Raw genomic sequence first — 18682 nt, forward strand, 5'->3', positions numbered from 1 at the left:
TTACTAGTATATTCTATTTTATGTGATTAAATTGATAACTTCTGTAAATTTAAGAAAACTCACTATCTGTAATTATATGTATTTATATATTTCAAATATTTTTCAGTTAGTCCTTTCTCTTTCTCTCTCCTTCTCTCTCTCTCTCTCTCTCTCTCTCTCTCTCTCTCTCTCTCTCTCTCTCTCTGTGTGTGTGTATCTGTGTGTGTGTTATGTGTTCATGTGGGCGTCATCTCATATGTATGCATATGTAGTAGCCGGAAGTCAACATATGGTGTTTAACTCTATTGCTGTCTAATTTAATTTCAAGACTGAACTTGAAGTTTGCTCATCTTCCTGTCCTTCTCTGTCCCCATCCTTACCTCAACTCAAGGATTACTGTGCCTCTAAACCTGGCTTTTCATGTTAGCTAAGCTGTCGTTAGTCATTTACAGAACAATGCTTAAAGTATTTGCAAAGCAGACTTATTTATTTGTTAATTTATTTTCTGTCTGTCTATCTATCATCTATCTATCTATCTATCTATCTATCTATCTATCTATCTATCTATCTATCATGTGCATGAGTGTTTTCTTGCATGTAAGTATGTGTACTGTGTGTACTTGATGGGCTTGGATCCCTGAACTATAGTTAGAGATAGTTGTGAGCTATCACATAAATGCAGGAACTAGATCTAGGTCCTCTGCAAGAGAAGTAAATACTCATAAGTCCTGAGGCATCTCTTCAATCTCTTAGTCTTTTTTTTTTTTAAATTTGTATGTGACTTTTCGGCTTTTTTTGTTTTGTATCCTGCCAATAAACTCACATTATATAAAAATTATATGTAAATTCACATATTTTGTCTAGTAATTTCATAATTTTACTTTTAAACTTTTGTTATACTCAGAAGTTATTTTACATTAACATTATGATTAAAATCTACTTTATTTTTCAAAGCTGTTAGCAAATTGTGTAATATTATTTATAATTTTATTCTGTTCCCTCTGATCTTGCCTTTACAATAAACTAATTCACTAGAAATATTTGTATTAATTACAGGACATTTTATGATCCAAAACTTTGAGTATTTTTAAGTGATTAAATATTTCATTAGACCATAAACTAGTCTTTTTCACCACTTGGGTTTTCCAAAACTGCCCTTGATACACTTGCATGTTTACTTTTTTGAGTTTACTGTATCAATATTACAATAACTAAGGATTTGGAGCATTTTATTGAGAGTGATTTAAGTTCACAGCCTAATGAAACATTAATTGATTATTTTAGAAAGTTTGCTTCGCATATACATGAAAGAGGTATATTTTTTAAATCAAGGTCAATGTCATTTGAAAACATAAGGATTTCTCTTTGTTTCCATTTTACAAGTGGATTTCTATACATTTTATCCAACACGCAATTGCTTCTTCCAGGAATGTATCCGATAGAGAAGAGGGGTTACATGTTAATTTCACAGCAGTTTTTTTAGCTACTGTTTATCCTACTGAGCCTCAGAGGTGCTCTCTCTCTCTCAAATATATATATATATATATATATGTATATATATATATATATATTTATGTATATATATTTTTATATATATATATATTGAGACAGGGTTTCTCTGTATAGCCCTGGCTGTCCTGGAACTCAATCTATAGACCAGGCTGGCCTCGAACTCAGAAATCTACCTGCCTCTGCCTCCCAAGTGTTTGGATTAAAGGCGTGCTCCACTATTGCCCCTATAAATGCTGATAGTTTTGTCTCTATTTCATATTTCTTCCAGTATCTGTCTCTTTCCTCTTACAAAAGAAAATGGTTTGCCAGACTATCATGGCTAGGAGCCCCGAGGGTTGTACAATAACTTACTTGTTGTATCTAAGAAGCAGAAAGGGAGAGGAGGGTTTCAGAGTCTAATAGATATTCCCCTTAAATGACACAATACAGTGATTTCACTTTCTTGTAATAAGCCCCACCCTCTGAAGGCTCTGAAAGCTTTAGACACTCTGGAACCCACATCAATCCTTTATACTATGGCATGATTTGTGGGTCACTCAGGGCCAACCCATAATACTCATTTCTTCCTCCCTTAGCACTTACATTGTTCTTGAATACTATTAAATAATAAAAGTAATATCAGATATGATTTTGTTCTCTTTAACTCTTTGCTTAAATTGGAATAGTAGGCACTGATTTTGATATATTTTTAAAAATATAAGCAATTAAAGTATAAATTTACCTCTGAGTTATACTTTTAATTTTATTTCCTAATTTTTATGTTATGTTTGTTATAATTCATTTTAAAGTACTTTCTAACTCTAAGAGAAGCCCATAAACAGGAGAAGTTGAAAATGAGCTTCATATGCCTTCATACACACCTAGTTCCTCACAGTTTTATGTCCTCAAATTCCAGCAAATTCTTCAGATTATCTTTTGGTCCTTTTAATCTCTAGAACATGGAGGACCTTTTAATATATGGTTTATATTTTTTTCTTGTAAAACTATTCTTTGAATATATTTGCATGTACATAGGTTCTTGGGTACTGCAGCTCTTGCTGTACAATCTTTTGTGTTCCCTGTTAGTCACAAACCATCTATAATCTGTCTTTCCCATTCACTCACTCATTGTTCCAAGCCTTTCTTTATTTCAAAAACTTTTTCCATGTCTCCTCTAGTCTTTAACAGTTCTTCATCTTCTTATAACTTTTTAAAAATTCAGACCTATTCATTACTAGACAATTCCACATTTTTCTTGTCTTCCTTCCTTGTTGCTTAAATCTGTTTTGTAGTTTGTTTTAGGATGAAGTCCTCATTTTTTCAAGTCATTCATTAAGGGTAGTAGAGGTTTTCATGAGCTATGGATAATTAGAGGAAGATGACTGTGATGGTTTATATATGCTTGGCCCAGGGAGTGGCACTAAAAGGAGGTATGGCCTTGTTGGAATACGTATGTCACTGTGGGTATGAGCTTAAGACCCTCACCCTAGCTGCCTAGAAGTCAGTCTTCCACTAGCAGCCTTCATATGAAGATATAGAACTCTCAGCTCTGCCTGCTCCATGCCTGCCTAGATGTTGCCATGCTTCCACCTTGATGATAATGGACTGAATCTCTGAACCTTTAAGCCAGCCCCAAATATATGTTGTACTTTATAAGACTTGCCTTGGTCATGGTGTCTATTCACAGGAGTAAAACCCTAACTAAGACAATGACTTAACTTACATGATGTCCTCTATAATTTTACTTAAAACTTATCATGTAGAAAACTGGCCTAAATACATCAGGGAGTAATTCTTCAAAGAAACCTCCAAGCTATTAGAACAATGAGTGGCCCAAAATGTAACTGACTAGAAGTACACAGTGTATTGCTTGTTGTAGGAACTGATTGCCAGCATCTGTTGACTAAAACATAAATCTCCTCTGTGATCTAGCTGTTCAGTTTCTAGATTAGTTTCCAGCAGACACACTCATGTGTGATGTACCCATCATTAACAAACTGGGAAGCACTAGAATATCTCAACTTTGCAATAAAAAATCAAATGCCAGATGCTCACAAATGAACAAACTGAGACAGTGTGGATAAAGTGTGACTATTCCCTCCATTTGAAGCATTACATACCAGCAAGAAGGAATCTCATTGGACTCAGGAAGGTAAATAACATTGACAGTACCTAAAGGCTAAAGAAATATATAAGAACCAATAATCTCAAAAGTTACAAATTCACAATATATCTTTTTAAGGTTGTATAAGCTATTAAGTTTTGGTAAACAAGGGACTTTCCAGTGGAGAGGCCAGTAGGTTGAACAGGGAGCCCCAAGGATGTAGCTTTTATAAGATATTACCCCTGCTAGAGTGGTCTTTTCAATTCAGTGGTTTTGAAATCTGTGACTCTCTTATACATAACTAGCCATCCCCTCATGATCTTGCAAAGTAACCCCAATAAACCCCTTAGTTCATCAAGCTTGACTTCTATGGAATCTTTTCTTAGGTGTGTCTCTCTCCAATGTAAAGAGGTACGTTTTCATGTTTTCTAGGAAAAATAGGCAGCATCTCACCAACAAAAATGTTAAGGCAAATGAAGGAAGAGAAGATCAGAGAGAGGAGGAGAGGAAGAAAGGAAGGAGGGAGGGAAGGATGGGAAGAGAGGGGAAGAGGAAGAGGGAGAGAGAATGCGGTTTACTGCATTATTCCTCTAGTTCTATGAAGTGCAAAACAGATTCATAGAAACAGAAATACTCAGAACACACTCAGAAACACTGTCTTCCATGCTCATTATTAGTATGGTGCATTAAGCCCACCTTTAAGCATTCCACTGCTTAACAAAGTCTACAAATTCATATTCCTCCAAACAAAAGCATGGTCAGGTCTATCACAGTAGTACCACAGTTCCTAGTACCAACTTCTGTCTTAGTTTGGGTTTTACTGCTGTAAACGGACACCAGGACCAAGGCAACTCTTTTAACGGACAACATTCAATTTGGGCTGGCTTACAGGTTCTGAAGCCAGTCCATTATCATTATGGCAGGAAGCATAGCAGTGTCTAGGTAGGCATGGAGCTGGAGGAGCTGAGAGTTCTACATCTTCATCCAAAGGAAGTCAGGAGCAGACTGTCCTCAAGCAACTAGGAGGAGGGTCTCAAAGTCCAGCCCCACTGTGACATACTTCCTCCAACAAGGCCACACCTTTTCCAACAAGGCCACATTTCCTAATAGTGCCACTCCCTAGGCCAAGCATACTCAAACCACCACAGTGCCCTGGTTCATATTTCCAGACAAGTCCATAGTTCATTTTCTGTTTAAACATGTTTCAACATGTACTACAGGTGAGATGCTGCCCATCAATTCTCTTATTATCTTTTCCCAAATGTCATCTTCTGTCTTTCCACCTAGGCTCTTATTGTATGTTTTCAACTGCAAATCACTGGATCATAAAGATAACTGAGTTCTGCGAGTCCCTGGCCTCTCAGATGACAACTGTTTGCTGTTCTAGTATACTTGGTGTTAGATCTTCAAAAAGATGTACAGATGTGTTTACTCAAATGGTGACTGATTTGTCAACTTGCCTAGCTTTACCTACTTCCTGGTAGATAATCCCTAATTGACATATCTACCTCTGGTACCTTGGTAAGAAATAGTTTACATTTCTTACTCTCAGCATGTCTACTGTGCGCTCCCCAAGCTAACCACATATTTCTATAGTAATGTACCTTCAAACTATGGGAACAATAGTGGTGGTAAACAGTGTAGAAATATGTGAATTCTTTGGGTTTTAGTTAACCTTGTCTCTTATTGTCTCTGGATAGAGAAGGGAATCTTTATAGTGCCTGCCATATTCTGCTGCTTTTTTTTTCCTCACCTTAATAGTGGGGGGGGGGGAAGGAGAGGATAATGTCTGTATGTATGCTGTTGATTCCCATTGTCCTAAATTATTATTCTATGTAAGCCAGTAGTTGATGCTTTTTTTAAAAAAAATGTATTTTTAAATTTGTTTTGGAAAAAGAAAAGGATCTCTGACTTTTTCCACCATCTTGCTCCAGGCAATATTTCCCTAAGGAATGCCACATATTTTAAGATACAAGGGATATTTAACTTAAAAACTTGCATATATACCTAGGAATGAGAGCAACCACGATAATGGTACCCATACTTAAGAAGTTTAAATTGCCAATATATTAATGAAAACTCTTGACAGTAATTGTAAGTAGTTTTGTAGTAGCACCTTAGCAGAATCCGACTCAAGCAACAAAAGAAGTATTTCTGTAGCTTTAGGACACATTAACCTCTACATTGACCCCTGAAAGGATCAGGAGTGTCTAGTCTACTGTTTACTGTTCCACCCTACTGCCATGACCCTAGGCAATATTCAATTAATAAAACTTTTAAGATAAATGAAATATAATTGTGACAAATAAGATATTAAGTTAATATAACAGGGTTAAGAAAAAAGAAAGGCAGGATGGTGTCTCTTTACCTTTCCTTTGGGCTCTCACAGCACTTGTGAAAGCAAACACTAACATAGTGAGCTAGAAAAATAAAACCATTAGAGAGCTAAGCAAAAGGATGATACCCAAGAAAGAGTAAGCACATGAAGGATGGGATGAGCCAAACCAAACCCATGAAAATGTCACAAAATACACCAACAGACAAAGAGATCAAGCTTCATATTTATGAGACATGTGACAAACCTCAGTATTTGGCCAGTACTAAAGGTAATTCTCTAATAAAATGCTCATTTCCCAAACTCCAGGGAAGTGGCCAGTACAGTGTTCCTCAGAGGCACCAGCTCAAGATGATTTCATAGAGGGTTAATTTTAAATCCTTCCAGAATAAGCAATTCTCCCTCCTATTACATACTCCCAGATCACTGAAAAGTAGGGTCATGTTCAAATGCATATTAGAAGATATTTGCTGATAGTAAAAGTTGGCTTAATACTTAAAATAAAGGATGAACATTTCTTAGTACACATTCATATAAAGAAAGAACTTGTCTATACCAAAATTATTGTCAACATTATAGAACTGTAAATCTTTGCTTCTCACAGTATGTTTATGCAATTAAGCACTATCATGCTTTTACAGATGACAAAGCTTAGACATAGAGAAGCTATTTAATATTGACAAGGTCCCACAAATAAGAGACCATGAAACCCGAGGACCAGTACTACCTCATTTACAAATGAGACACACCACCCTCTGGGGTAATTTAGTTACACGTCTAATTAAAAATTCCAAGTAAGATAAGGAAAAACACATACCACAATCAAAAGACAGTTCGATAGCTAAATAGTACCTATGCAGTCATTAAATTCCAGATAAATTAAAAATGAGTCAAATATAGAACACAAAATTGTATGTAGCATCATATAAGAAAGACATGGAGCAAACTGATGATCACAATTTAAAGAAAGAACACCATGGCCAGTATAAGCAGAATCATGTGGATTTTGGTTGTAGGCAATGAGACTTGAAATCTACAAGTAAACTTCCTAATTCCTTGTTCATTTGAGCAGAAAGTTCAAGTATCAAGCGTGGCCACAGCTTTACTTGGCACTCAGAATAGGTTGGCATACTAGGTTCTCTGTTCCTACCTTAGGGTTTATTCTCCCATTACCAGATTTTTGGAGGTTTTGAGGTTTGATTTACAAGACTCACACCTTGTAAACTTATACCCCCCCCAAAAAAGTATGACTTCATAGTTATGATTAATGCTTTGATCTACAAATATCCTTTCTTTAGGCTTGCTGAAAGCTGCAACCTCATTATTAAAGATCTTACTTTTCAGCTGGGTGTGTTAGTATGTATGGGTGATATATTTATTGTTAAAATGGCTTACTCACACTAAACTGGCAATTTTTTCCTATGTGTATAGGAACTTAAGGCAAGTTAATTGGGCTTTTTAGTCCTTAGTTCATTCATTCATAAAATTATGAGGTTAATCAGATAATCAAGGATTTCTTCCACTTGTGGCAATTGATGATTCCTGTACCTTCCTGAGAAGCAAAACTTCTGATGTGAGGAAACAAAAGCTGAGATTTAAAAGGCACAAGATAGCCGTCATAATGGATGATGCAGTAAGATTTGTGGAGGTGTTTCTATCCAGACTCCTGTAACAATGCATGTACTGCCACTAACTGGGTGTCTAAGACCAGAAAGATCTGTTCCGAGCATTCTAGAGACTCTAATTTCCAGGTACCATCATGTTAGCATGGTAACATTTTAGGTGAGGGCCATTTCCCTGGAGTTAGGTAAGGCTAATGACTCTGTTTCTCATATGAATAGTAATCTCATTATGGGGTCCCACGTTCATGGCCTCACCTAAACATTACCTCTCAAACACCTTATTTTTTAATACCACTTTATTAGGAGTTAGGATCTCAATATACAGATTTTGGAGAGAAAACACAACATAGCGTAGGGTTAAGCCCAAATTTCAAAGCTCTCTGTATTTTATGGCTTCTTAGAGTTTCTTAGGTTGCTAAGACCTCTGAGATTTTACCATCATTTTGGTGTGGGCATTTTACCTTATTATTTCACATTTATTTCTATATAAGTCTATGGGCACACACATGCTGTAGCATATGTGGAGGTCAGAAATGGACTTACGGGAGTCATGAGCTTAGGGGAGTCAGGTCTCTCTTCCTACCATGTAGGTGCTGGGGCTTAGAATCAGGTCACCAGGTTAGGCAGCAAGTGCCTTTAACTGCTCAACCATCTAAGGCCCCTAAAGATGGTTTTGTATTTAATATATGTATAAAAGGTGTGCCAAACTAAAAGCAGTCTGTGCAAATACAGAGGTACAAAGCTTCCTTTATTCCTGTGTGTTCTTCAATGTGAACCCATGAAGGAGGGATCACTGTGTACAGATTTGTTTCTGTTACTGGTTTATAGGAACAAGATTGACTTTTATATATTGGACTTACATATTTCAACTTCTTAGACAAATATTTGTAATTCTAACAATTTACTTACAGCACATTTTATCTTTTACTAAGAACAAATCAATTTGCAAATAATATACAATTCTATTTTCTCTTTTCCACATTTTATAGATATTTTGCTATACTGCCTTATTGTCTTAGCTAGAATTTCTTAATACTGCATAGAAACTAGTTGGCATTCTCACCATGTCCTTTAACGTGCTTGTTTAAGCAACATGTTAATTTAATGAGTTTTAATTTTTTCATTATTTTAACATTTAGTGTGTGTGTGTGTGTGTGTGTGTGTGTGTGTGTGTGTGTCTGGAAGGAAGGAGGGAGGGAGAAAGGGACTGAGGGATGTCTAGGGGTTTGCCATGGTACACATGTAGAGGTCAGAAGACAGCTTGAGGGATCTCGTTCTCTCCTACTAGATGAGTCTGAAAATCAAACCTAGGTCTAAGACTGGAAGCTCCTTTACTGAGCCATTCATGGGCTTATGATTCTTTGTCTTATATAGTCGATAGTCATTAATATTTACCTACATATTTGCCCACATTGGCCATTACTCCTTTTTGTTTTCGGAACTATGTCCTGCATCTCTTTTCCTCTGTAAGAATAGCATTTAATGTTTCTTTTGCTCTAGGCCTGTTAGTAACAAAATACTTTTTAGCTTATCTTCTTTCTCCTAATACCTTAGATCTCCATGGGCTCTGGTCCAGGACTTCAAGAGTAATAGGCATGTGCCCTACTATTGATCTCTACTGATGATCTCACCCACATATGCTCGTGCACAAACAGATGCACACTCACCCAGCCACTGAAAAGCAACCCCCCAGAAACTTTGAAGTTTGCTTTTCCATTGTCTTTAGGCATTCATTTCTCATAAAAATTTAACTATCACTCAGCCTCATTTGTTAGCTCTTAGAATTTAAGATTGTTATTCTCTCACTGTGAGCAAGGCAAAGCAATCATTTATGGAGGAAAATAGTTATTTTATATAACTTTCAGTACCAGTCAAACATAACCAGTAGGTACATAAAGAGGTGAAAACATAAAGAGGCAATATAGAGAACAAGGTGAGCATCCTCCCCCACACACCCTGCACCACCCCCCTTACTCCTTAGTTAAAGTGGTTCCTCTGCTCTATCAACATGGTTACTAACTTGTACATAGAGGTGACAGAGTTCTTCCCTCTCTCTCTCCCTCCCTCTCTTCCTCCCTCCCTTCCTATCTCCCTTCCACCCTCTCTCTTTCCCTCCCTCTCTCTTTCCCTTCCTGCATCTCTTCCTTCTTTCCCAACGTTGGCTTCTGAAACTATTTGAAATCTTTCACAACTTTTAGAAAACTCTCAGACGTTATTTCTGAATATTGCCTCTACCGTATTCTCTGCTCTTTCTGAGAATCTAATGATGAGTATTTGCTGGATACTCTAGCTGATTTGTTTTCTACGTTGCTAACCATTTGGAGTCTCACTACTTCATTCTAGTTCCTGAAAATCTAGTTGCATTTCAACATTTTCAGGCCTTTATTTAATATATTAATATATAATAAGCCCAATTATTTTAAAATAATTTTCTGACCATCCCATCATTTATTGCTATTTGTTCTGCTTCTACTTTCTTTAAGTTCTTTAAAGATTTGTTTCTGTTCTTTTTCTTTTTCAAAGACCTAGCTGGTTTTGATTAAATGCTGGGAATATATATATATATATATATATATATATATATATATAGTGAAATAGTTCCAAGCCTGATATATTATATTCCTCCATAGAAGATTTATGTTATCTTCTTGCTAGTAATAAAAGAGTAGAATCTTGAATTATTTTAGCCCAATTTTAAGGATATATGTCTGTGCTGAATTTAAAAAAAAAAAAAAAAACAACTATTTTTAACTTCTACTGATTCTTTGTGAGTTCGTATGATACATCCCAATCCTGCTGCCCAGAGGAGTTGCCGGAATGCTCTCTCAAGTGCTACAGCAGGCAAGGGACAGGGCCATCTTACTGGGTCTTATGACCCGAGGGTCAGCTTTCCCTACTGCTAAAAGTGGTGAAGGGCAAGAAAGGGAAGGGATCGTGCCCACACCCACACCACCTCATGGCAGATGAGTGGCAGGGCTGACTCTCCTCAGCTCCCTCCCTCAGGGCTGACTCACCTAGTACCCTGCCACTAGGGTCAGCTCTGTTGTGTTTGTTATCCCAGTGAAGAGCAGCGCCTCCTCTCCCTAGTGCTGTAGCTGGTGATGGACAGAGCTAGCTGTCCTTAGCTTACGACCATGTGGGCAGATTCCCAGAGGTGAGGTGGGGGCTGCGTGTGGTTCATCACCCCTGTGCCTATGCCATCCTACGGCAGACAAGTGACAGAACCAGCTTTTCCCTACTTATACCCTCGAAGCTGGTTAACACACACCCCACTGCCAAAACCGGATCCACTGTTCTGTCTGGTCAAGGCACAAGGCCTGCCTGATGTTCAGAGAGCTGTGTCAAATGAGAGATAAAGCCTGCTTTCTGAAGGACTGCGTCTAGTGAAGTAATGCACAGCCTCTGGCCATCTACATGATCCGCAGTGGATGCCTCTGCAAAGGACATTCCCACGTTCTCTAGTGGTAATATGAAGCATGAATATCAATACTAACCCCTGCTACTGCACAGCCATGGACTCAGACATGTACGTCCCTCAGTGGCAGGTCGAGCTGGAACCTCATGATGGCACCCGGTGGCGGAGCTGGTGGCTCACAACAAGCTTCTCCTCTTCACCCTCTAGTCTCCAGTTCCATCTTTCTTCATAATGTTCAAACTGTTGCACCTCTCTTTGTCTCCCATCTTCCCAGCACACACTTGCTCCTTGTGGTGGTTTCTGCTACATGCTGGTCACATGACCGGCAGGCCCTTGCGTGACACCCTCCATCTGTGCTGTGTGGTAATCGGGTTTGTGTGGCCCGCCTGTGCCCGCATTGAAGGGCAAATCTATGAGTGGCATGGTAGTCCACAGGTATCTGTCTTCCTCCTCCCATGCTGCACTGCCCGGATTTAACTTGATTTGGTTTAATTGTAATGGATCCTAGGCATAAGACAGCTTTGGTCATTAAGCTATATGTATAACGCTAGGATAGACAAAGAACTACCATGTGCACTGCCCCTGATTGATATAAGAGCAACACCAACAAGAAAGTGTCTCTTCGGCCATTGCCAGCGGTTTTCTTGCTTGTTTGTTTGTTGGTTTTGGTTCTTTTCAACTTGATAAAAGCTGTGGTTATCTGGAACCTCAGCTGAGAAAAAATGGTGTCATCAGACTGACCTGTAGGCGAGTCTGTGAAGCACTTCTTAACTCATAATTGCGTGGGAGTGGTAAGCCAGCCCTGGGCAGGTAGTCCAGAATTGGACAAAAAAAGCAGCCTGAGAAAAGCTCCCCAAGGAACAATTCAGTTTCTACCTCCAGCGTCCTGCCTGGGCTTCTCTCAGTGACAGAATGAAACTTGAGACTTGTAAGATGAAACAAACTCTTTCCTCCCTGAGTTGGTTTGGGTCTGTGTTTTTATCACAATCAACAGAAACCTAAGATTATTTCTAAGAAGGTAGGGTTACTGTGGTGGTGTGGTTTTTGTTTGTTTGTTTTTACCAAACTAAGGCGTAGCCCTTTGGGGTTTTATCACAAAGGCCTGCCTAGCCTCACTTTTGAAGGCTTACCACCACCCCCACAAAATTCTCCTGCCCCTGCCTCTTTCTCTTTTTAAGCTCTACAGAGTTGTCAAGTGTATGGCTAAATTTCAGGCTTTCAGACAGCTCTTCGAGACTGGATAGATATCCTTAAAAAAGAAAAAGAAACTCTCAAAGTAGCATTGTGACTTTCTAGTTTCCTACTGCCCTTGTTCTTGCCGCCCTGTGGCTGTGGCCATTTTATCTCACTCTTTGTTAATGTGCTGCTTCTCACAGTGGGAGTTTTGTTCAGACTTATGTAGTCTGTCACTATTGCTAAGCATCTCTCTTTCATTCGGGCCCCTATATTCTCTTGCTCATTATTACTACTGATGTGATGGGAAATTAATCCACCCTACTTCAGTGACTGAATTAACATTAATTATGAAAAGGTTAGAAGAGAAAGTATGATCCTGCATTACACATGTACATGAGTGCGTGTGAGTGTAGTTTCTTGCCCTTCTACCTTCAGATGGCACTTTAAGAAGACACTTGCCCCTTCAGCTTCATGTTTAACAGCCTCCCTAACATGAGAAAAAAAATGCACCCTGACTATTTATAACCCACCTTGTCTATGACATTCTATTATAGCAACACAAAGCAATCATCTATCTATATGTATTTAAAATTTTTCTCAATCATGAGGTGGCTGAATAAGTTATGAACAAAATTGTGAGAGAGAAATACTTCGTATATTTTATATTAAAAGAGGTCAAAGCATTTTAAACTGCACTTCTAGATCTCCAAGGTATAAATCAGACAGAAGTGCTTATTTTTTCAATCAGATTAAGGTAATCTTCTGTTCATTATATAACCGATTTTCTTATGCAAATCAGTCTTAGCAAATGTTACACCATTTCATGTGTTTCAGGAGATACAATTATATTTTCAGCCTAAAGGAGCCAAATAGGGAAATAATCTTCAACAGAGCGTTATTTAGAGTCAGACCATGATGGCTTTGCTGTTATTGAGATACTGTGAGAATGTATGAATGTCGTAGCTAAAGTTAGTTAATTCCATCTCTCAACAATTTCTGGCCCTGTCACTGGAGTAACTGAAGAAAGTAAAAAGTACTTTTACTTTTGAAAAAGTGAAACCCTGTTTGATTCCAGCCAGATCACTATAACACAATACCTTTGATAGGGGAATTTACCAAACAATAGAGGTATATTCCTCACAGTTATGATGGCTCCACAGTCTAAGACTAAGGTGCTGGCGATTTTGTTTGGTGTCTGGTGAATGTCTGCTCTTCATTGATGAGAGTCCATGTATCTTACAAATTGCAAATAAACTTGCTCCAGCTGCCTTTGTAATGGTACTAATCCTATGCATGAGGCCAGGCTTCTCATGATCTAATTACCTTGCACAAGCCTCATCTTTTAAGACTATTTGTATATTCAATTCAGCCCCAAATACGAATGTTGGTGCAAAAGGAGTTTACTACCTAGTCAGAAATATTTTATAGAGAAAGAAACTATTACTCAGAAATTGTTTAGCACTATGGCCAGTTTGTAGTAAATACTTAACAAAAACAATAAAAACAAAACCCAAAACTCAGCATTAAACATTATGCTAGGCCACAGTTTGTTTGTTGTTTGTTCGTTTATATTTTTGGAAGCAGGAGCTTTCTCCATAGCTTTGGATATCCTGGAACTCACTTTGTGGGCCAGGCTGACCTTGAACTCACACAGATTTGTCTCTCTCTACCTCTCCAGTACTGGGATTAAAGGCATGCCCTACCATGCCTGGCTTGGGTCACAGTTTATTAGCCTTAGGGCTATTGATATTTTTTGATGGAAAAACTCTTTTTAAAATAGAATTTTATTGTACAAGTAAGATGTTCAAATGTATCTTTGCTAGATTCCAGCAGCACCCCTTCAGTTTGGCAGCCAAAAATATTACCAATGTACCCAAATATTGCCATGTGTCACCTAAGAAAAAAAGCTGCCAATGAGAACCTCTGCATGGTAGGTGTACTCGTAACTCCCAAGTGGAAATGATGTTAAAATTGGATTTTAGACACCTAAACTAATATACTGAGATTTTTTTTGTTATTTCTATCAATTTCAGAAGATAATTTATCTCTATCCTAGATTTTTCCTCTATAATTCTATATCAATATAAACATATATGAGTATACGTGCATACACACAAATACACACACACTTGCTCAAACTTATACATCAAGAATATAGTATACTTGGTGGTTTAGTTTTTTGTTTTTTTTTGTTTTGTTTTCACACTTGAAAAAAATCACACCATGAATAAAGTGGAAGTCATCTCTCTAGCCCTGGTAAAGAAGATAAACAAAGTCACTGTTCAGTCCACGGGAGCATAAACTTGACCATCCATAACATCTTATAATGAAGTTCAAACTTGCTAAGGGCTTTGCTTCTCCAGTCAATGCCTGGAGGGCCAAGAGTACTCTTGAACGTTTATTGAAAACCTGCAGAGGGCCTCTCAGTGACTAAAATATATTGAATGTTTTACCTTAAACAACTTAAATTAGAATAGATTGCAACAGATGATGTGTCTGGATCATGTTTAAGGAATTTATTTCTTAGAAATATTTCACAACCGTACTAGCCTTCATGTTAACACAAGAGAAGTTGACTGTGCCATGACAGAAGCACAGGATGTATGTGCCCAACGGGAAGAAGTTTGTCTCTTGGTTTTATGCATGTTGATATCCTGCTGCACAGATAATGAGGAACTTTATTCCTCACACAGAAACCCAGAATATACATGATTTAATGACTCACATGCATCATGTTGATGGGACTCCTCTGCCCGTTCCTCTACTCCGTGGTGACTTTGAACATTCACTTGGGAGACTCTTTACTCTTTGTCTACTTAATGAGCTCCTAGGTGTCCATATCAGTTTCTAGGTTTACTGCAATACCACAAAAAAATCCCAAACCCCCCCCCCCCAAAACAGAACAAGTCTATTTTCTTACAGTTGAGGTTAGTTGTTAGGGAATGTCCCCTTCTTTTCTCTTACAGTTTATGGTTCTTTTCAGAGACACTGGTGTCACCTGGCTTCTAAGTGCATCACTGAGTCTCCCTCTGTTCTGTCCTGGCCATTTCTCCCTAGTGCCAGTGTGCATGCGCATATATCCTCTATTAAGAACTCCAGTCACATTGGATAAGTGAAACCTATTCCATCCAGTAAGAGCTCTTCTTAGCTAATTATATCTGCAACAATGCTCATTCCAAACACAGCTCCTGAAGTTCCAGGAATGAGTTGATTTTAGGGGAACACTATTCAACAGGTGGCATATTCTTTGACAACTCACCTAAATGTAAATCATATTTGTGAGTGTGTTGTTTCAAAAATAACTAGTTCAGGCATTCTTTCATCATGACACATATAGAGCTATAGCTAAAGTTTCACATTCTTGTTTTCTCTCTTCAAGGATTTTCTTTCTTCCTATATTTTAGTCTATGTGACATTAGGTAGCATGTGGACGGCCTTATACATGTTCGTGAAATGATATGAATTGTTTCCACTTCATCTAGATGCTAAGGAGAAAACTGAGACCAGAACCTTAGACTGCAAGTGAAGAAGAATGAAACAAGGTACAGACGCATAAAGCTTTCATCAAAACCAGGCTGCATGTGTCCTGCTCTCTCACCTGTGATCGCACAACAACAAAAGAACCAGCACACAATAGGACGTCACCCAATTCAGCCACTAAGTTTTATATTGATGATATAAGGAAAATTCACCTTCTGAGAATTGCCATCCGTCTGACAGAGCAGGTAAATCCTAAGGGAAACCCACGCAGTAAAGGAAGCATCTAGAGTTAGGCACAATGGTGCATGCTGTTAACCCAAGCACTCTAGAGGCAGAGGCAGGCAGATCTCAGTGAGTTTAAGGCCAGCCTGGCCTACAAAACAACTTCCAAGCCAACTAGGGCTACACAGTCAGACCTTTCTCTGTACTCACAATATATTCTCTTATAGAGATTATGTCTGGCTATTACTATAACTAGGGGCACTTAATTATAAATCAACTAAAATTAATTCCATTCAAAAATAGACCCTTTATCTATCTCCGAAATTTGATGAACAAATTCAAATTTTACAATTTATTTTCCTTTTAAAATGCTTTTTGAAGAGACATTCCACAAACAAGACATATGAAACAGGCATATGAAAAGATACTCTATTTTATCAGTCATTAAAGAAATGCCAATTAATCCATAATGACAGTGCAACACATCTGCTGTACTGCTAAGCTTGAAAGACTAACCATTAGCAGGTATAAGGAATTGAAGGCAAATAGCACTCCCAGACACTGTTGTTGAGACTTCAAAATGCTACAAGTGCCTCTGAACATAGCTTGTCAGTTAAGAGGGGATTATGGCTGCCATATTACCTGGCCAGTACATTCCTAGTGGTATTACTTGGAATAATTGAAAGTAGACACTCATGTAAGAACTTGAATGCAAATTTTCATAGCAGCTGCATAGATATCCATAAGTATAAACAAACTCCAGTTCCCACAAGTGATAGAATAAGTATTCAACAATAAAATGAATGAAATGTTGCCACTACAGAGATGAGCACTAAGTTAATTATACTGACTGGAAAAAAATGAAGTTTAGAAAAAGCATACTGCATAATTGTACCTATAGAAAATACAAACTAACATAAGTTAGTAGTGGGGAAGGTCGAGAAAGCAAGATCACTAAGAGACACATGGAGGGTGACAAAAGATAGCATTGTCTTGATTGTGATGATTCTTCCATGGGTCTATAGACTTGTCAAAGCTTATCACATTGTACACAAAAACATATGAAGTTTATTGAATATAAATTATATAATGATAAAACTGCTGAAGAAGAAATAATTCCTCCTGAAAATTGGATATCGAAGGTTGGTCTGATAGCTTAGATATTATGGCTTATTACATTTCTTTCAAAGCACTTCTTCTAACATTTTCCAATGTAGGCCTAGCATACATTTAGACAACACAAGTTTTATTGAATTTTGCTTAGCACAAGGGACATTTGAGAATACAGAATCATGTAACAGTGAGGAATTATTTTTAATGTTTTTTTTGTGTGTGTGTATATTTGTGTATAAAGGGAGAGTGGATCATGAGGGAAGTGATGCTTGAGTCTGTGTATCCCATGTGGAGGCTAGAGGTTGATCTCAATGTCTTCCTTAATTATTCATCTTATCTCGAGACAAGGTCTCCAACTGAACCTGGAGCTTCATATTTCATTTGTGCTGCCTGGCTACCAAACCACGGAGGTCTTTCTGCCTCTACCATCTCAACACTCTGTGTTGATTAGTTTCATCAACATGAAACAAACTAGATTTACCAGGGGAGAGGGAACTTCTCTCTATTGAGGATTCACCTCCATCAGATTGACATGTGTTTGGGCATTTTCTTGATTAGTGATTGATGTGGTGGAGAGCACATTTCAGATTGTAACTTTCTATTGCTATGATAGAAAATTCTGACCAAAAGCAATTTGGGAAGAAAATTTTGTTTGCCTAACACTTCCATATCACACTTTAACAGTGAGGGAATTTAGAGTAAGAATAGAAGCAGAAACCTAGAGGCAGGAACTGAAGCAGAGGCCATGGAGGAAGGCTGTTTACTGACTCGATTCCCGTCCTACTGAGTTTGCTTTCCTATACAACTCAGGACCATATGCCCAAACATGACACCACCCACAATGAAATGTGCCCTCCTACATCAATCATTATTCAAGAAATGCCCAGAGGACTTACCGACAAGCCAATCTGATGAGGGGGGTTCCTTCCATGGAGGTTTTCCTTTCCCTGGGTGAGTCTACTTTGATGAGTCTAGATACTGGGAACCTGAACTCATATCCTCAATCTTGTACACTGAATACTTTTTATAATCAGGCATACCCCCACTCCAGGCACTCTTTTGAGTGTTTTTTTAACAGCAGAACATGCAAAAGAATGTGAGTTTGTACATATTGGTACACCCAGAGACAGTCAACCAGGAAGTCAACATAAACAGCGAAATGAGATGAATTTAAAATGAGTTGATGTCTTTGTAAATATAATGTTAAAAATGTTTATAAGGTAATCTCGGAAAATAAGAGAATGGAGTCTGTGGGGGCCGAGGTTGGGTTTGAGGAGTAGATGAGCAGAAGGGATTAAAAGGCTCATGAGGTAAGAATTTAGTCAGAAACCTATTTTAGTCAAAGCACTAAGTTGTCAAAGGTTAGTGGGATGCTTCCAGCCTAGACATACTGAGGCAATGCTGAGAGCAGGCATACAAGCCCATAGGAGCATGGGCATATGAAAGGTCTTGTAAGCAGAAGGAAGGTGAGAAACCTGTTGGACCATTGATAGAGGTTTAAATCCAAAGTAAAATAAAATAACGAGCATTTCTAGCTATAATCTGAAAGAAAGGGTAGAAAGAAGGGATGCTGTTTTTCATAGTAGGGAAGGAAGAGTCAGTGATAAGACAATGTTGTGGAAACAGAACTGAATATTTGAGAAATATGTGGATTAGACATTAAGGAAGAGTACAGGGAGAAACTGAAGAATGACTTCAGAAAGAAGGGTGGGGGGCTAGGTAGTGTTGACAGTGAACAGCTAAGA

At 38.1% G+C, this 18682-nt stretch overlaps 1 protein-coding gene across 2 annotated transcripts in view; it reads left to right on the top strand.

The window, feature by feature from the left end:
* Nucleotides 1-4703: 4703 nt before the first annotated feature.
* Nucleotides 4704-18682, top strand: part of Mme (membrane metalloendopeptidase) — a 121214-nt gene continuing 107235 nt past the window's right edge. Inside the window, exons 1-2 of one of the 2 annotated variants that reach the window (XM_031373984.1) lie at nt 4704-4794; nt 15605-15847. The gene's annotated coding sequence lies outside the window, so the exon portion shown is untranslated. Of the gene's footprint in view, nt 4795-11774; nt 11875-15604; nt 15848-18682 lie in introns of those variants that run through there. The other variant, XM_031373985.1, reaches the window with a different exon arrangement.

This window comes from Mastomys coucha, unplaced genomic scaffold (assembly GCF_008632895.1).
Source record: "Mastomys coucha isolate ucsf_1 unplaced genomic scaffold, UCSF_Mcou_1 pScaffold16, whole genome shotgun sequence".
Classification (NCBI taxonomy): Eukaryota; Metazoa; Chordata; class Mammalia; order Rodentia; family Muridae; genus Mastomys; species Mastomys coucha.